The sequence below is a fragment of the Typopeltis vanoorti genome, chromosome 15 (genome assembly GCF_054136105.1).
Source record: "Typopeltis vanoorti isolate ZY-2024b chromosome 15, IOZ_Tvanoo_1.0, whole genome shotgun sequence".
Taxonomy (NCBI): domain Eukaryota; kingdom Metazoa; phylum Arthropoda; class Arachnida; order Uropygi; family Thelyphonidae; genus Typopeltis; species Typopeltis vanoorti.
The window spans coordinates 8833110-8843360 of record NC_143563.1 but is presented as its reverse complement, the minus strand read 5'-3'; positions in this window follow the sequence as shown (position 1 = coordinate 8843360).

Genomic DNA, 10251 nt, shown 5'->3' with positions numbered 1-10251 from the left:
GAGAATAAAATATGAAGACACGTGCACAGAAAAAAACGCGTTCATAAATAGGGGTGAAGAAAAGAAACTTGTGCATTGGTTTCTTCTATAATACACTAACCAGTTTGTTTTTATTTCCTGCTATTTCATAAACAAGAAATCCGCCACTGTTTGGTGGTTCTTTAATATTGAGAACAAGTAAAATTCGCAATCGTTCACCGAGCTATTCAGTTAACTGACTTATCAGTTTAGTTTCCTGTGGCAACAGTCATCATTGTCACACTAAAATTATCCTAAAGGGATCTACAAAATTATATTAAAGGGATCTACAAATAGCACACATATTTGTAGATCCCTTTACGTAACAAACTAACTTTATTATGGGGTGTAAGATCACCACCCTGCTTACTGAAGATCGGAACTGGCTTGAAAGAGTTAATATGTTTGGTCTGTAGAGCACCATTTACGGATGTAATCCTTAATCCAGTACGTACAGTAAAAACCCAAATACGCTATAGCCAAACAGCCTTTAGTGGGCTGGGATTTTAAAGCCCTGAGCCTTCTCCTTGTTATCCTTTTTTTATATTCAAATATTTTGTTATGATGTTTTGTTATGATAGAATAAATTTGATACACGATCTCCTCTCGAAGTATTCTTGGTTTGCTATTTTGATTTGGATTAGTCAAGACTGAAAGTATGACTGATGGCAAAAAAGAAAATCACTTACTTACATCCTAAAAATGACCACTTTCACAGGCGACTTCTTCAAGTCAAGTTCAATCAAAACCAACCTTAGTTCTCAGAGAACAACAACAAAAAAAAAAAAAAAAAAAAAAACCGTCGCTCCTTTTTTGATAATTTTTCCCGTTTTTCTTGAAATAAACGAATCGTGTCTTTTAGAACTTTTTTTTTCACAATTCCTCAAAATCATCTTCTTACACCTGATAAAATGCACGGACTTCTTTAAATCGAGGATTTACTCTTTGTAAAGAGGCTGAGAAACTGAATCGCGACTTTTCGAACAGTTTGAAACGAAATTGAAAGATGAAATCGGGACCCTGGGTTCCGCTTTCTTCTTCTTGGGAGAAAGAAAATTTTACGCGTTTGAAAGAGATTACCTCCAGTATTTAAGAAACACCTTTTCTTATGATCAATCCAAGATCGTTTGAATCTTCTTCCGAATCTTCATTTAAACCTTCATTCTGTTTACAGAAAGTGTTTAATACAAATTCTTTACACCAAAGATAGCTGTGATCATGTACCACAATAGCATGACTAACGCATTTAATAATCCGTAAAAAACAAGTTTCCACCTGGAAATTTAATCTCCAAAATATCTTCAATGAGATTTTTTTAAGAAATGGTTATTATATTAATCTTTCGTATTTCTCAATTTTGTTTTAATATCTTGCAAAAAAAGCACCATCTTCTTCCGGTCTTACTTGAGACAACATCCAAATGTCTAAACGAGAATGGGACCTCTTTTCTTGAGACTGCTGTAACCCCCAATCTCTCATCGCATAAACACTTCGCAAATATCGCATCTTCGGTGTTTAAGAAATTCGGTTTTTTTCTTTCACTCAAGGTTTTGTTTTAACTGTTAACAGCGATTAACACTTTACAATTCATAAATCTGTCTGACCTTGGAACTGCTATCCGTTTGGGGGTAGTTTCCCTAAGGGCTCCTTAAATATTTCACTCTGAATAAAGCGCATTTCGGTTGAAAAAGTGCACCCAGCACTACCTCATTCCACTCTCGTTCGCATAAATATTTGCAGTTTGCATGTTTAACAAACATTTCCATGGTGAGCACTCATCACGGCTGGCATCAGTTATTCTCCAACGCTCCCACCACCTTGTTAAAACATGTCCAATGGCAATTCACCCCTTCACAGTTCAAATTCAAACTCAAAGAAGAAACCTTCTTCCTTATAAGGTTCGTTACTTAGAGCAGCCGATCCTGAAATGAACTGAACCGGAATGTTCAAATGTGCCCATTGGATTTGACGTCATGCATTTCATTTCCTCACCTTCCTCTGATCAGCACTAATTCTAACAAAGGTGGTTAACGTGGGCGCAAATAGAGCGCACTTTAGCACTTAACCTTGTTTATAGCAGTAGCATCCCCTGGTTGTATGACGCACATCTGTTAGCCTTCGTCCGCTGCCCTCGGCTAACTTCATTGCCACCTGATGCGTAAATCTTTTCCACTGATGTTGTACTTCCTCGATCTTTTTAACCTCTCTGTCGGTCCCTTCGTCGCTGATTTCGCCTTACAAACCATATAAAATACGAATGCAGACTTCCTGCAAGTGATAAATACAGACCAATGGTTTCTCCAAGAGTTCTTTAGAGTTTGTCTAGTGCAGATAATTAACGCATTTTTCAGCTGCATTCTGATTTTAAAAATCCGGTTTCTGAAGTTTTCCAGCATAATTTTTGATGCAATGAGAGTACTTCTCTTAATCGAAGAACGATCTCTTTCAAGTGCGCATCCGTTTAAATCGCCCTCTCAGGGACTTTCTAGCGTAGGAAGGAAGCGACATGTTCTTCGTGCTTCCCCCCCCCCCGGAAGATTATTGCCTATAGGGTTAAATAAAGTGTAACTTCTTAAATCAAATTCCCTGCGTTCTGTCAAAAGAAGATTTGAAATCGTCATTTAAACAAGTTTATTATTATCTGCTTTCTTTTTTATTTATTTAGTTTTCTTAATCTTCTTCTTCTTCTGCAGCTTGTCCCACTTAAGTGGGGTCGATGTTAATGATGAGTCTCCTCCACATCCTCCTGTCTTGGGCTGTAGCCACATCCAAGTTTTTCATCCTCAAGTCCTTCTCCACCATCTTCCTCCATCTCTTCTTTGGCAGTCCTCGCTTTCTCTTTCTTCCTTTCTTCCCACATACTCTTCCTCCCTCCTCATCACACGACCAAACCATCTCAACCTTGCCTCCTGTATCTTTGCTCCTAAGTTCGTAACTTTCACCGTTCCCCTTACATAGTCATTTTTCAGACGATCCTTTCTGGTCACACCGCACATCCACCTAAGCATTCTCATGTCCGCTACCTCAATCCTGCTGATGTTATTTTCCCTCAGGGCCACAGTTTCCATAGCATACGTCAGAGCTAGTCTCACTATTCAGTTTTCTTATTCTGTTATTCCTTTATTATTATATAATTTTTCTTCTTTTTTTACTCACATACTGTTGTTATGTTTCATGTCGTTGTACTTCCACATTCCAATGGGCATAGCTCTTAATACGATGGATCCAACATCAAGTGTTCAACTCATCAACTAGAGTTTTCCCCTCAGTTTAGCTGGGGTTGTTTCATCCCGCAAGGCCTGTGAACACACACGGACTACAGTCATGAAAACCTCCAAGAGGGATGCAGCAGAGGAGTGGCGTGCCGGCTGCATTATTTCTCTGTGACTCCTCATTAGGATGAGACCTAACCCGTCTGAATCAGATGGAAGAGGGAGATGAATAGATAGGATCTCTACTCAGAATGCAGCGGACTATTTTCTTAGTTTTGATCTTTCACTGCTGATCTTTATGCAAAGTTTCTTACATTTATCATTCAATTTAGTTAGAGAATATTAGAAACTGGCAGTAGATGTCTTTGGCAGTACAACATCATCTGCATAAAGCAAAAACCCAAGTTTTACATCTCCAATTCTAATATCGGGTTTGATGCTACTTTCTTTCATAATGTGATCTATATGGATGATGAACAAGAGTGGAGATAATGTGTATCCTTGTCTTACCCCTGACTTTACGTCAAACCATCTTCCTTTATTTCCTTTATTTCTGACTGCTGACTGACAACTTAAATACAAACTATGGATTGCTTTGTGTAATGTCCCTTTGACCCCATATAATTATAGCGTTTTTAAAAGCTTTTTTCTAGGTACCCTGTCATATGAGTTTTCCATCGTCGTCGTCATCATCATCATAACAGTAATAACAGGTAAAGACCATATTGGTCTGTTCCGGTCTCATTATCCATCCAATATCCTTTTGAGAGGTCTACCCTGTCTTGTCTTTCCAATTGGCTTATATTTTAGAATAAAAGCCAAAAGGCTATTTTTTTGGCAACCTTAATAATAATGAAGGTTACAAATCCTTTGATGTTTATCTGCCAGTAAACATCAAAGGATTTGTATCCCCTTCATTATTATGACTTATATTTTATTATTCGTTTAGGATGTCGGGTGTTGGCCATTCGGTTTACACGTTCAATGCATTTTTGTTTATAACTGTTTAGTTTTTCTTCTATTGATTTTGCTTTTAGTTCTTTTAAAATGTCTTCGTTCCTTTTTTGATCTAATAACGTGTATTTTGCAATTCTTTCCATCAATCTCATTTCACCTGTTTTTATTCTTTGTTTATCTTGTTTGTTTATTGCCCAAATTTCACTGCCATATAATAATGTGGGCACTGCTAAAGTATTGTATATTTTCAAACGTATTTCTTTTTGTGCTATATTTCGGTTGAATGTGACTTTATATAAAACATGTCATTGGTGTGCGGGTTATGACGTCAAGTTTTTCTGGAGCAAAAATGAAAAATATAACACAACAATTGAAAAACAGAAAAGAAAAGCAAAAGAGGTCGTACGCTTGGTTGGTATCACTGACTTTACTAGCGATAAATTCAGTAGGAGAGAGAACATGAAGGCTGTTGGAAGAAGCAAGTGTGAAGAGCGTGAAAGTAAAAATCATTAGTATATTACCTCGATATCACGGAAACGAATTACGAAGAAAAGCTTATGATATTTACAAATGATTAGAAGTGTAAGAAATAATCGATGCCAGTTTTTGGATGTGTGGAATGAGTTTTAGGGAAGAATGGGTTTGCATAAGAGGAACGGCTTACACTTGAATGCACCTGGCATTAGGAGTCTTTAAAATTTCTTGATTGATATAAGACCCAACACATAGAGTCAGGGAAACTGAATTTTGATAGGAGGAATTGTGATAATCCGTGTGTAAAAACGACAATTTTAGAAACTGTGTTAATGATTTATGGGAATGGTTATTACGGAAATGATTATGAAGAGAGAACGATTCTGTGCTCGTCCAGTTCGGACCTATGAAGCGTGTGGAAACGATGCCTGCATAAGTGAGGAACTAGAGATAAGCACCCAGATCGGCAAGCGTCATGTTTTGTAGACCACAGACAAGAGTATACAAAAGAACATGCAGGTAGATTATTATGTCTGTACACGAATGCTAGGAGTATCAGAAACAAAGGAGTAGAGTTTGTTGCCTTGGTTAATGTCTTAGGGCCTCATATTGTAGGCATTAGCGAGACCTGGCTATCGGAAGTAGACGTACTAACTGTATCGAGTGCAACGGGTACAGGACAGGCAGGATAGAAGAGAAGGTGGTGGGAAGAGTTCTACTAATGATATCAGAAAACTTGAATCCAGTTAGAATTGAGACCTGGCACTGCAATACTAGTAACAATATTTCATGTGGCAGTGAGTTTGAAGCCATCTGGTGTGAGGTGGAATCTAACAAGGTCAGTTACATAGTAATCGATCTTGTTGCCTGGGAAAGGAGTGTCCTGGAATTCTTGTGGGCGACGTGAAGAGTTTAAGAATCTTTCTCAAACATAGCCAAGTTAGCCGGTCTTGGACGTGGACAGCAGCATTTTCTTCCCAGCTTATCTACGGGTTTTCTTCCACAAGCAGGTAAACCAACCCCTTGAACACACACACACACGGATTACAGTTAGGAATACTTATGTCCCAGCCATTGGCCTGATTAGTCCAGCATAACTGACGGAAATTTGGGGGGATTGGGATCGTGCCGTCTGCAGTAAAACGGATCTCACAGCCGTTATATCATCGTACGCTATAAAAAGTTACACAGTGGAATGTTGTTACAGACTTGATGGATCGGTTGTTAGTGATGAAGAAATGCATCACCAAATAGAAAAGATGAGCTCGAAAAGAGTAATCATAATGGGAGACTTTAATTATCCAAATATTGATTGCGTATTAATAGAATTTCACTAGAAGAATGAAAATGCATTTATTGAGTTGTTGCCGGACAACCTCCTCAAGTAGCATGTGACAGAAGAAACTCTATGTCAAAGATTTGATTATAGTGTCAAAGGGCGTTTCAGTGAAAGACGTAACTATTCGTCCGGTTGGTGACAGTGATCATGCGGTACTCAGTTGAGAGGTGACTAAGTTTATGAATGTTCCATTCAGAAAAGATTACATGCTGAACTACAAAGCAGGAAATTATATCCAACAGGAGTATTCTGAGTTCAGTGGAATGGGATCGGTTGCTGGATGGGAAGGATGTCGACAGTGCATGGAAAGTGTTTAAAAATACTTAAACGATGCGATATTAGAATGTGTCCCTAGATTTCGAAGAATAAATAGGGTAAGACTCGTAATCTTATCAAGAAAGAGATCCGTAAGAAAAAGATGATGTGGAAGGAATATCATGTGAATAAGAACGATGTCAGTTATGATAATCATAAGCAACAGGCCAGAAGAGTCAGAAGTGTTGTACGGAAAACTAAGTCCGAGTATGAAACGAAACTGACTCTGCAAGCTGAAGACAACCCACAAGAATTCTATCCTTCTATTGCAAGTAAAACACAGATAGAATTTGAAAGAATAACTACTGAATGCAGATGGTATGCGGGTGACTGATACATCAGTGATTGTTCAGCTAATGAGTAGCCATTTTGCTAAAAGCTATCAACCTGGTATATGCAACACTGAACTCTCTGCTAACTCTTCACCGCATGAGAAACTCATCGATGAGGAGGAAGTACTAGAGCGATTGCACAAACTGAATAAGAATTCTTCAATAGGAGCTGATGGGATATCAGCACGGGTGCTACAAGAATTGACTATTCTCTTGACCAGGCTTTATAATTTGAGTCTCAGAACAGGAAAGATCAGCACGAATTGAAACAAATGTATGACACTTTCATTGCATAAGGGTGGTGCAAAGACTGACGTATCTAACAATCGACCAATCATTATCTCAGGAGTGGTGGTGAAGAATTTGGAAAAGTTGGTTAGGGCTCGCATTCAGAAATTGGTTTACAGAGAATCTCTACTTTGCAATGAACGAACAGCATGGGTTTACTAAAGGAAGGTCATGTTTTAGCAAATTGCTCACATTCTATAACAATGTTACATTGAAGTTAACAAGGAGAATGGATAGCAATGACACGTTTGGATTTTGCTGAGGCTTTTGACAGAATACGGCATGGAAGACGGTTGCATAAATTGGAGAATATGGATCTAGATTATAGAATATTAACGTGGATAAGAGGATGGCTGAGTGACAGATCTCAAAAACTATACGGGGGATGTGAGTGGGGTGGTAATAACCAGTTGTGTACCACAAGGATCAGTGATTGGTCCATTGTTATTCAATCTGCACATTGATGATATTGGGATGGATTTGATATGTGACATATGGTTATTTGCTGATGATGCAAAGATAGGTAAGGTAATCAAGAATGCTTCTGTTATGGTACTTGCAGAATGGTTTGAATAGGCTGGAATTGTGGGAATGGGGAAATGGCTGTCATTTCAGTATTAATAAATGTAAAGACATGCACTTGGTGTGATGAGATAACCAACGTGATGTTATATTGGTGGGATTATGCTTGAAGAAACTGATGAGGCAAGGGATCTTGGAGTTTTAGTATATAAAAGAAGTTGAACTTCAAGGATGGTGAAACGAACATTCACATGTAAAGATAAGGATGTCATTTTGCCTCATTACAAGGCCTTGATAAGCCCTCACTTGGACTATTGTGCGCAGGTCTGGTCTCCTGATTTCCGTTGTGATATATTGAAGAAAATGCAAAGGGGAGTGTCAAAAATGATATCAGGATTGTGGGAAACTGATTATGAAGACGGATTGAAAAATTGTAGGCTGCGGCTACTAGCAAAGAGGAGAATGAGGGGTTTCATCCATGGAAGTTGAGAATGAATGCTGTGAAGAAGGGTTTTAGGACTATATTTTGCACTCATAGAGTAGTGCATGATTGGAATAGATATCCTTCGTTGTGTGGGCAAGTAGCGTAAATGAATTCAACAGCAGGTGACAGCGGTGGCGAATAGTATAGCCTCTCTACATGAATCTCTGACTCTCTGGAGGTCTCTTCTTCTAATAATAATAATAATAATAATAATAATAATAATAATAATAATAATAATATTTGTCATGTTGTACCATCATTCTATATATTTCCAGGAAGGTGTTAGCAGAGCTAATCTCAGGTGGTATGGTCACTTAAACAGAATGGGCGAGGAAAGATTAGCAAAACAAGTGTTCTCTGCCAGGTTGGCAGCAAAACGACCTAGAGGAAGACCAAGATATAGGTGGATTGATACTGTACAAAGTGCTTTAGACGATAGAAATATAAGATCTGATAATGTTGGAGTCTTGACAAGTAACAGACTGATTTGGAGGAAGATTGTAGATAGGAAATTAATAATAATGTAATTTTTTCATGTAGTACTATCATATCCTGTACACCCCTTGAGGTTACATGGCAGGAATTTGATGATGATGATGATGATGATAATAATAATAATAATAATTTTTTTTTTTTTTTTTTTTTTAATTGTCTCAGTATAAGTTACATACAATAATAATATTCACAGTATTTACAATAAGGATTATACAGAATTTTTTTTTTTTTTTTATGTCTCAGATGAATTGCATACATAGTTGCTGTAGTAAATACATGTATATAATATTTATAACGCATTACAAGTGTGTATAACAGATACTTGCAAGTTAGTAATTTTCTTCCTCGAAGCTTAGCAGAGCTTATCTGAGGAAGATAATAGATGACAGAGGGTGGTGGTTTCATGGTTGTGTTCCTATAGTGGTCACAAGCCAGGTGTTGATTTTACTGTTTGTTGGTACGTGTTTGAAAGACTTTGACTGCTATTACAGTTTAACTTTTTTTCTTTTTTTTTTTTTTGTGCAAATAGGGTTGGATTTAGACATGGTGTGTTTGTTTCTTTGTGTTCTTGTAGTGGTAGTTTTTTGAGAGGGGAGGTTGACGTGGTTTGTGTGTGTGTGTATGTGTGGTGGGGGAGAGAGAAACAGGAATTGCTCTAATTTTCATTCTCGCTATAATATTTATATAGTGCCTGTTTCAGCTCTCTGTATGTTCCTAGGTTTCTGTTGTCGAACGGCAGTTTGTTTATCATGTCAGGTACGTAGAAGTTTCGGGTGGCTTTACCGTGCTGATTGTTGTACTTATATGTTATGTAGTTTGTTGACTGTGGTCTTGTTATTTGATATGTTGTTCTGGTTACTCTATATGCTGGGCTGTAGTAGTGTTTTAACATGACTGTGTAGTGGCGTAAGTGTTTCACCTTAAATATTTTGTGTTTTGTCCATGCTTCCTGCATAAGAGTGGGTTGTTCCCAGAATATCAGTTTTATCATTTTATCTTGCAACCATTGTAGCCTGTTAAGTCTGTAGTCTGTGCAGAATGCGTATGATGTGATTGCATATCTTAAAATGTTTTCACATAATGCTTTATAGATTAGTATTTTTATGTGGGTTGGGGCAATGTCTTTTAATCTGTATAGTTTGCTTGCTATTATCCTAAGCTTGGTATGTAGGTAGTTTGTATGGCTATTCCAACTTTGATCTGCATCGAAGTGAAGTCCAAGGTAGCGTGTTGTTTTCACCTGTGTGATGGTTGTGATTTTAGGTTCTGCACTTTGTGTATAGGAGGATGAATGTTTGATAGTGAGATATTTAGTTTCTATGGGCAGGGTTTGGGGGTTTTTGAATATCATTAGCGTTGTTTTTCCAGGGTTTATATATATGCCGTTTTCGGTTAACCAGTTAGTGATTTGATTGATGTCGTGTTGCATATTTGTGTAAGCGATATTTGCATTGTTGTGAATGGATACTATGGCCGTGTCGTCTGCATACTGGAAGATTTTACTTTTTAGGGGGAGTTGGCTTATGTCGTGTGTGTATATGTTAAATAGAATGGGAGATAGGACAGCTCCTTGCGGTACTCCACAGGTTACATGCACCTCTTTGCTGTGTGCTGATCCTATACGTGTGATGTGCTTTCTGTTTTTCGTGTATGCTTTAAACCACTGGAGTAGACGACCTCCAATTCCGATATGGGCAAGTTTCGTTAACAAGGTTTTATGTGTTAGTGTGTCAAATGCTTTTGTTAGGTCAATGAATACCACTAATGTTATTCTGTTTTTATCCAATGCTGCGTTTATTAGATCTGTGAAGTCTT